Here is an 8,787-nt window from a genome sequence, read left to right on the forward strand (position 1 = left end):
GGGAATTGAAACCAGGTGTGTGTAATACAGACAAAACAAAACAAAACTGAAACATGGATCGGTGGTGACTAGAAAGCCGGTGACGTCGACCGCCGAACACCACCCGAACAAGGAGAAGGGACGACTTCGGCGGAAGTCGTGACACTACATTCATTGTCTACTTTCCTTTTCTTTGAAATCTTTAAAAAACTAATTTATGCGCAATTTCTAGCTAGCTACTATTTGTAACTGTGACGTGTGTGTCAGCCTGTCAGTCACTGTCTGTCCTCATGCAGCTGTTATTTATACGTGCCTTCAAAATGATTGTCCCACAAGCTGTGGGAGTTAAATCATTACACAAAGGCGAGTATTCATTGGGCTTTTAATTTGAAAAAGAAACATGTTTTTCAAAACTTTACTATTGCAAATTCTTGATGTGATCTGAGCATGGTTCTGCGGGCCGTATTGATTCAGGTCGCGGGCCGCGTACGGCCCCCGGGCCGGCCTTTACCCAGGCCTGATCTAGATGGTTGATACTACAACGACCACATCTCTTCTTCCTTCTCTCCTGACCCTTCATCTGCTCTATTCCTATTCCTATAGCTACTAGAACACTACTATCACAGTACACTAACTATACTGTCGTTGCCTCTCTCCTGCAGTCCTCTGTCCATCGAACTAGAGACCTACTACCACACAGAGAAGGATGACGAGAGTCCCTTCATCTGTTCCATGCCCAGGGAGAACGGCATGCGTCTGTGTTCCTCTGTGCCCACCCTGTATGAGGAGGGAGGTCTCCAGTGCCAGGTGAACATGAAGTCTTACAACAGCACAGACAACACCACCTGCATCAACTGGAACCAGTACTACAGTAACTGCTCCGCGGGACACGTCAACCCCTTCAAAGGAGCCATCAACTTTGATAACATCTGCTACGCCTGGATCGCCATCTTTCAGGTGAGGGAATGACATGGGCGTGGGTATATATAGATTTGCATGTACGTGTATATGTAGTATATGTGATGGTATTCACCGAACCACACAGGCACTCCACAAAGCCTAGTCAATCGTGTTGACCCGTTTAAAACGAAAGCATTTAAAGGTCCAGGCTGGCAGTACTTCAGAAGGGTCTCAGGAAGATGGCATTACGTTGGTACTTTAATATTTGGCACCGAGGTTAGAGACAGCTGATCTTTGGAAATMTATTTTACTCTAGATCTTCTTTAAACGTACCCTTTGAAGCTTCGTCGTAAATGTGTTTTTATCTCTGTCTTCGTTTTAGTTTTTAAGTACGCCGAAACAGTTGACCACTTGACTGATCCCACTTTCATATAACTGTTGTCCTGCCTAGGGTGTATTTTTTTATTTAAACTTTAATTAACTAGACAATTCAGTTACCTTCAGTAACAAATTCTTATGTTCAATGACGGCCTAGGAACAGTAGGTTTACTGCCTTGTTCAGGGGCAGAACAACAGATTTTTACCTTGTCAGCTCAGGGACTTGATCTASCAAACTTTCAGTTACTGGCCCAACACCCTAACCACTAGGCTACCTGCCGCAGACAGTGACAGAGAGGGACATTGGTTGTCCTGCTGCCGCGTCTAAGGAATAGGGTTTGGTAGATTAAGAGAGAAGCAACAATTATGGTGATGGAAGCAAAGTGAAGTTCTTAATTTCATCTCCGTCATTGACTCTCTTATCAGCCTATTAATCGCAGGGCCTTTGTTCGAGTTTTAATTTGTCCCTGTGTTACAGTGGTGTCTTTACAGACTTTGCAGACTGTTTCATTAGAGGATTTCACATCATAATTTACTGTCAGCCGTGCTGTGTTCTGTGGTATCAGGGTGAACCTCAAACGGAGAGAGAAAAAGACAGAGGTGGAGTGTTCTGTGAATGTTGCACTGGGGAGGGGTTGGAAATCAAAATGTCTGACATACTGTCTGTGATTCTGTTGCTCTCTCTCTCTTCTCTCCTCTCCTCTCTCTCTCTCTCCCCTCCTCTCCCTCTCTCTCCCCTCCTCTCTCTCTCTCTCTCTCTTTTCTCTGCGGTCTCTCGTTCTCTTCTCTCTCTCCTCTCCTCTCTCTCTCTCTCCCTCCTCTCCCTTCTCCCTCTCTCTCTTTCTCTCTCTCCCTCCTCTCTTCTCTCTCCCTCTCTCTCTCTCTCTCCCCCTCCTCTCTCTCCTCCCCCCGTTCTCTCTCTCCTCTCCCTCCTCTCTCTCTCTCTCTCCCCTCCTCTCCATGTCCCCTCCTCTCTCTCTCCCTCCTCTCTCTCTCCCCTTCCTCTCCATGTCCCCCTCCTCTCTCTCCCTCCTCTCTCTCTCTATCTCTCTCCCCTTCCTCTCCATGTCCCCTCCTCTCTCTCTGTTCTCTGTTCTCTCTCTCCCCTCCTCTCTCTCTGTGTCTCTGTCTCTCTCTCCCCCCTCTCTCTCTCTCTTCTCCCTCCTCTCTCTCTCCCCTTCCTCTCCATGTCCCCCTCCCCTCTGTGTCTCTGTCTCTCTCTCTCTCCCTCCTTCTCCTCTGTGTCTCTGTCTCTCTCTCTCCTCTCTCTCTCTCTCTCCCCTCCTCTCTCTCTGTGTCTCTCTCTCTCCCCTCTCTCTCTCTCTGTGTCTCTATCTCTCTCTCCCCCTCTCTCTCTCTCTGTGTCTAGGTGATCACTCTGGAGGGCTGGGTGGACATCATGTACTTTGTGATGGATTCTCACTCCTTCTACAACTTCATCTACTTCATCCTCCTCATCATCGTAAGACGAGTGTGTGTGTGTGTGTGTGTGTGGGTGTGTCTGTGCCTGTGTCTATGTGTGTCTGTGTCTTGTGTCTGTGTGGTGTGTGTGTGTGTGTGTGGTGTGTGTGTGTGTGTGTGTGTTGTGTGGTGTGTGTGTGTGTTGTGTGTGTGTGTGTGGTGTGTGTGGTGTGTGGTTGTGTGTGTGTGTGTGTGTGTGTGTGTGTGTGTGTGTGTGTGTGTGTGTGTGTGTATGTGTGAGCAGAATTCAGTGCCCTAGGCATAGCTACTTATTCAAACACCTAGTAAACTTCTGACTCCGAATGCCCTCCAAGGCCTTATGTAAAGAGACGTTGCTTCCATATAACATGTCTCAGACACCATCAGCTGTTCAGTCTGAAACTCCCTCACCACTACACAGTACACAGCCTGGTGAAAGAGTACAGTACTCATCAAGCATACTCATCGAGGCTGGAGGCTAGCCGAACTAACTGGAAGCTGTCCAGAGCCGGGAGCTGGTTCCAGGAGGCTTGGGAGGGCTAGCCGGTAACTAACCTGGGAGAGCTGGTTCACAGAGCCGGGGAAGCTGGTTCCTAGAGGCTGGGAGGCTAGCCGGTAACTAACCTGGGAGAGCTGGTTCACAGAGCTGAGGAAGCTGGTTCTCAGAGGCTGGGAGGCTAGCCGGTAACTAACCTGGGTTGAGCTGTGTTCACAGGCTGTAGGAAGCTGGTTCTCGAGCTGGGAGGCTAGCCGTAAACTCACCGGGGAAGCTGGTTCACAGAGCCGAGGAAGCTGGTCTCAGAGGCTGGGAGGCTAGCGCGGTAACTAACCTGGGAGAGCTGGTTCCACAGAGCTGGGGAAGCTGGTTCTCAGAGGCTGGGACGCTAGCCGGTAACTAACCTGGGAGAGCTGGTTCACAGAGTCTGAGGAAGCTGGTCGCAGAGGCTGGGAGGCTAGCCGGTAACTAACCTGGGAGAGCTGGTTCACAGAGCTGGGGAAGCTGTTCTCAGAGGCTGGGAGCCTAGCCGGTAACTAACCTGGGAGAGCTGGTTCACAAGAGCTGGGGAAGCTGTTCTCAGAGGCTGGGAGGCTAGCCGGTAAACTAACCTGGGGACTGTCTGTTATTTGTATGTTAAACTCACAGTGGAGAGGAGATGTAGCTGAAAAATCTCCCTAAAGTGGATTGGGAGGACTCCAACTTGTGTGTGTTCTGGTAGTCCCTCTCCCAACTCTGTGTGTGTTTCGGATTGTCCCTCTCCCAACTCTGTGTGTGTTCGGATTGTCCCTCTCCCAACTCTGTGTGTGTTTCGGATTGTCCCTCTCCTAACTCTGGTGTGTGTTCGGATTGTCCCTATCCTAACTCTGTGTGTATTTCTGGTGTCCCTCTCCAACTCTATGTGGTGTTTGGATTGTCCCTATCCTAACTCTGTGTGTATTCTGGTTGTCCCTCTCCCAACTTCTATGTGTGTTTCGGATTGTCCCTATCCTAACTCTGTGTATTCTGGTTGGCCCTCTCCCAACTCTGTGTGTGTTGTCGGATTGTCCCTCTACTAACTCTGTGTGTGTTCGGATTGCCCCGTTCCTAACTCTGTGTGTAATCTGGTTGTCCCTCTCCCCAACTCTATGTGTGTTTCGGATTGTCCCTATCCTAACTCTGTGTGTATTCTGGTTGTCCCTCTCCCAACTCTGTGTGTGTTTCGGATTGTCCCTATCCTAACTCTGTGTGTTTTCTGGTTGTCCCTTCCCTAATCTCTGTGTGTTGTTTGGATTGTCCCTATCCTAATTGTGTGTATCTGTTGTCCCTCTCTAGATTGACTCTTTCTCAAGATTTTAACTCTGTGTGTTTGTGGTTGTCCCTCTCTAACTCTGTGTGTGTTTCTGGTTGTCACACTTCTCTTCTTATAATCTGATTTGAAACCTTAACTTAACACTAAAGCTTAACCACACTGCTAACCTTGGTCTAGCCCTAACCTTAAATTAAGACAAACAAGCACATTTTTGTTTTCATGAATTTTTACAATGAGACAATTTGACTTTGCCGCAACTATGACAACCCCTAAACTCTGTGTGGTTGTGGTTTGTCCCTCTTCAGATTGACTATTTTAGTTCAGTATAGTTATTTTCTTTATTAGCACAAAAAAATAATGACAAATAGTGCAGATGAAAATACATGTAAAAGATGTGCAGGACTCTTTCTAGATACTAACTGCTGTGGTGTGTTTCTGGTTGTCCTCTCCTAACTCTGTGTGTGTTCTGGTTGTCCTCTCCTAACTCTGTGTGTGTTCTGGTTTGTCCCTCTCCTAACTCTGTGTGTGTTTCTGGTTGTCCCTCTCCTAACTCTGTGTGTGTTTCTGTTGTCCCTCTCCTAACTCTGTGTGTGTTTTCTGGTTGTCTCTCCAACTCTGTGTTTTCTGTTTGCCATCTGCCAGATTGGCTCTTTCTTCATGATCAACCTGTGTCTGGTCGTCATCGCCACCCAGTTCAGTGAGACCAAGCAGAGGGAGAGCCAGCTGATGAGGGAACAGCGCGTCCGTTTCCTGTCCAACGCTAGTACCCTGGCCTCCTTCTCCGAGCCGGGCTCCCTCTACGACGAGCTGCTCAAACTCCTGGTCCACGTCATCCGCAATGGCTCAGGCAGGTGGCCCATGTCTGCCGGGCCGTGATGCGCCGTGTGGGATGAACATCGCAGCCCTCTCCTCCTGCCCTGGAGAGAGAGAGGGAACGGGGGAGCCAGAGAAAAGAGGAGGAAGACATCGAGACAGGGTTCTGTGGTCTCACAAAAGGGTCTATGTCCGTTCATACTTGGTTCACCAACATCACCATCATCATCATCACTATCACTTAGTGCGAGGGAGACTAGGGGAGAGGGGTGGCGGGGGTCGGGGGAGGAGGGGGGAAGTGGAGATGGGTTCCCATAGCAAACAACGGGGGCACTGGCGTCTCATGCTGGGTCCTCTCCGTTGCCGACCTCTGACCTGATTGGCAACCGGTGTACCGGCCAATCCCCTCCGGGAACCGGCAAAGGCAACTCGTCATCAGTGCGGAGTACATTACACACAGACTGCCACCTGGAGCCCAGCACCCCCACACTCCTCGCCCCTACCACTAGCCCCTTCTCCCTGGCCCCTACGCCCATGTCCAGGCCTATGAAGAGGAACTCAGTACCGTTCGCTGGTCCCAGACCTAAAACTACCCCACCCTACGCCCAGCACACTAATGGAGTTTAGAAGTGGCAGTGTTACAGCTAGTACCATTAGTAATATAAACTCAATATATCCTCCTACCCCTGGTGAGAGGACGCCGAGTGTGTTAGACACCCACACACCCACAGGTAAGCCATTAAACACACTCAAACCAATGTGAGAAAGACAGAACTAGAGGTGTTGGTTCGACTGCTGTTTTGTCTTGTTTTAATTGAAGTCATGCTGTGACTGTGATGATAAGGGAGTAAAAGGACATTGCTTTTTCTGACGATGCAAATAAACAACATGTGCTGATGTGATTAATCTGGAACTATGACAGTTTTTCTTCTCCATCCCTCCTTCCTTTCATCGTCACCGTCCATCCCTTCCTCCCTCCAGCCCAGCTCTCACGACATGACCTGAGTGCCATCGGAACCCTGGACCCCTCGTTCACCTTTGACCCTGAGTCGTGCCCCTACTGTGTCAAGGCTCTGTCAGGGGAGTCAGAAGGCACAGACGGAAACGAGACCCGGGGAATCCGACAGCGAGGCTTCTACGAGTTCACCCAGGACCTCCACCACAGGGACCGTCGGGACAGCCGTCAGCCCGGGAAGAGGCAGCGAAAGCTGGGTAGCACGGTGGGGAGAGTGGTCCGGGCCTGGAGGCTGGTGTGTGATACCTTTAGGAAGATAGTGGACAGCAGTATTTTGGAAGAGGAATCATGATCGCCATTCTGATTAATACACTGAGTATGGGGATCGAGTTCCACGAACAGGTGAGTGTGATTTTGTTGTTTGTACAGTATATCTTGTGTAGGATTGTGTGTGTGTGTGTTTTGGTTTGTGTGTTGGTGTAGGACGGAGGTAGGTTGGGATTGGACAAGCCAATCTGTAGTCTGAGGACTATTCCCTGTCAGGTCAGTGGTTCAGACTGTGTGTAGCCGTGTGCAGTGAACCTCTCTTGGCCTTTACTCAACTTCATTCCCTGAAGGCCGAAGAGAAATTCCCTTTTTTCTCAATCCTCAGAACGTTTAAACTCTGGACTGTCTTGTTTATAGGAGCATATTTGTGGCCATGTGAAGTGCAGGAGAGCGTGTGTGTGTGTGTGTGTGTGTGTGTGTGTGTGTGTGTGTGTAAAGGGTTAGGAAGGCCCCGAAACATCTGAAATCCAGGGCTTTATTGGCATGGGAAACATACGTTTACATTGCCAAAGGAAGTGAAATAGATAATAAACAAAAGTGAAATGAACAACAACAAAAAAAACAGTAAACATTACATTCACAAAAGTTCCAAAATAATAAAGACATTTCACATTATGTGCAAGTAGTTAACTACAGAAGTACAAAAGGGAAAATAAATAAACATCAATATGGGTTGCATTTACAATGGTGTTTGTTCTTCACTGGTTGCCCTTTTGTTGTGGCAACAGGTCACACATCTTGCTGCTGTGGTATTTCACCCAATAGATATGTGAGTTTATCAAGATCCTTAAGTTTGGGTCAGTCACAMTGGTCAGGTATTCTGCCACTTTGTACTCTCTGTTTAGGGCCAAATAGCATTCTAGTTTGCTCTATTTTTTTGTTAACTCTTTCTAATGTGTCAAGTAATTATCTTTTTATTTTCTCAAGATTTGGTTGGGTCTAATTGTGCTGTTGTCCTGGGGCTCTGTGGGGTCRYTTTGTGTTTGTGAACAGAMCCCCAGGACCAGRTTGCTTAGGGGTCTCTTCTTCAGGTTCATCTCTCTGTAGGTGATGGCTTTGTTATGGAAGGTTTGGGAATCGCTTCCTTTTAGGTGGTTGTAAATACATTTGATTGATTGTACAATTTAACGGCTCTTTTCTGGATATGATCATTAGCGGTTATCGGCCTAATTCTGCTATGCATTATTTGGTGTTTTATGTTGTACACNCTAATGGAGTCTAGAAGTGGCAGTGTTACAGCTAGTACCATTAGTAATATAAACCTGAATATACCCTCTCTACCCCCGGTGAGAGGACCACCAAGTGTGTTAGACACACACACACCCACAGGTAAGCCATTAAACACACTCAAACCAATGTGAGAAAGACAGAACTTAGAGGTGTGGTTCGACTGCTGTTTTTGTCTTGTTTTAATTGAAGTCATGCTGTGACTGTGATGATATAGGGAGTAAAAGGGAACATTGCTTTTTCTGACGTGCAAATATCAACAAATGTGCCGATGTGATTTATCTGGAACTATGACAGTTTTTCTTCTCCATCCCTCCTTCCTTTCATCGTCACCGTCCATCCCTTCCTCCCTCCAGCCCAGCTCTCACGACATGACCTGAGTGCCATCGGAACCCTGGACCCCTCGTTCACCTTTGACCCTGAGTCGTGCCCCTACTGTGTCAAGGCTCTGTCAGGGGAGTCAGAAGGCACAGACGGAAACGAGACCCCCGGGGAATCCGACAGCGAGGGCTTCTACGAGTTCACCCAGGACCTCCACCACAGGGACCGTCGGGACAGCCGTCAGCCCGGGAAGAGGCAGCGAAAGCTGGGTAGCACGGTGGGGAGAGTGGTCCGGGCCTGGAGGCTGGTGTGTGATACCTTTAGGAAGATAGTGGACAGCAAGTATTTTGGAAGAGGAATCATGATCGCCATTCTGATTAATACACTGAGTATGGGGATCGAGTTCCACGAACAGGTGAGTGTGATTTTGTTGTTTGTACAGTATATCTTGTGTAGGATTGTGTGTGTGTGTGTGTTGGTGTAGGACGGAGGTAGGTTGGGATTGGACAAGCCAATCTGTAGTCTGAGGACTATTCCCTGTCAGGTCAGTGGTTCAGACTGTGTGTAGCCGTGTGCAGTGAACCTCTCTTGGCCTTTACTCAACTTCATTCCCTGAAGGCCGAAGAGAAATTCCCTTTTTTCTCAATCCTCAGAACGTTT

General features: G+C 48.4%; 1 pseudogene; it reads left to right on the forward strand.

Annotated features, from left to right (window-relative positions):
- The window catches only part of LOC112071306 (voltage-dependent T-type calcium channel subunit alpha-1G-like), a 236,375-nt pseudogene that overhangs the window by 82,675 nt on the left and 144,913 nt on the right, over positions 1-8,787 (forward strand).

This window comes from Salvelinus sp. IW2-2015, unplaced genomic scaffold (assembly GCF_002910315.2).
Source record: "Salvelinus sp. IW2-2015 unplaced genomic scaffold, ASM291031v2 Un_scaffold1573, whole genome shotgun sequence".
Classification (NCBI taxonomy): domain Eukaryota; kingdom Metazoa; phylum Chordata; class Actinopteri; order Salmoniformes; family Salmonidae; genus Salvelinus; species Salvelinus sp. IW2-2015.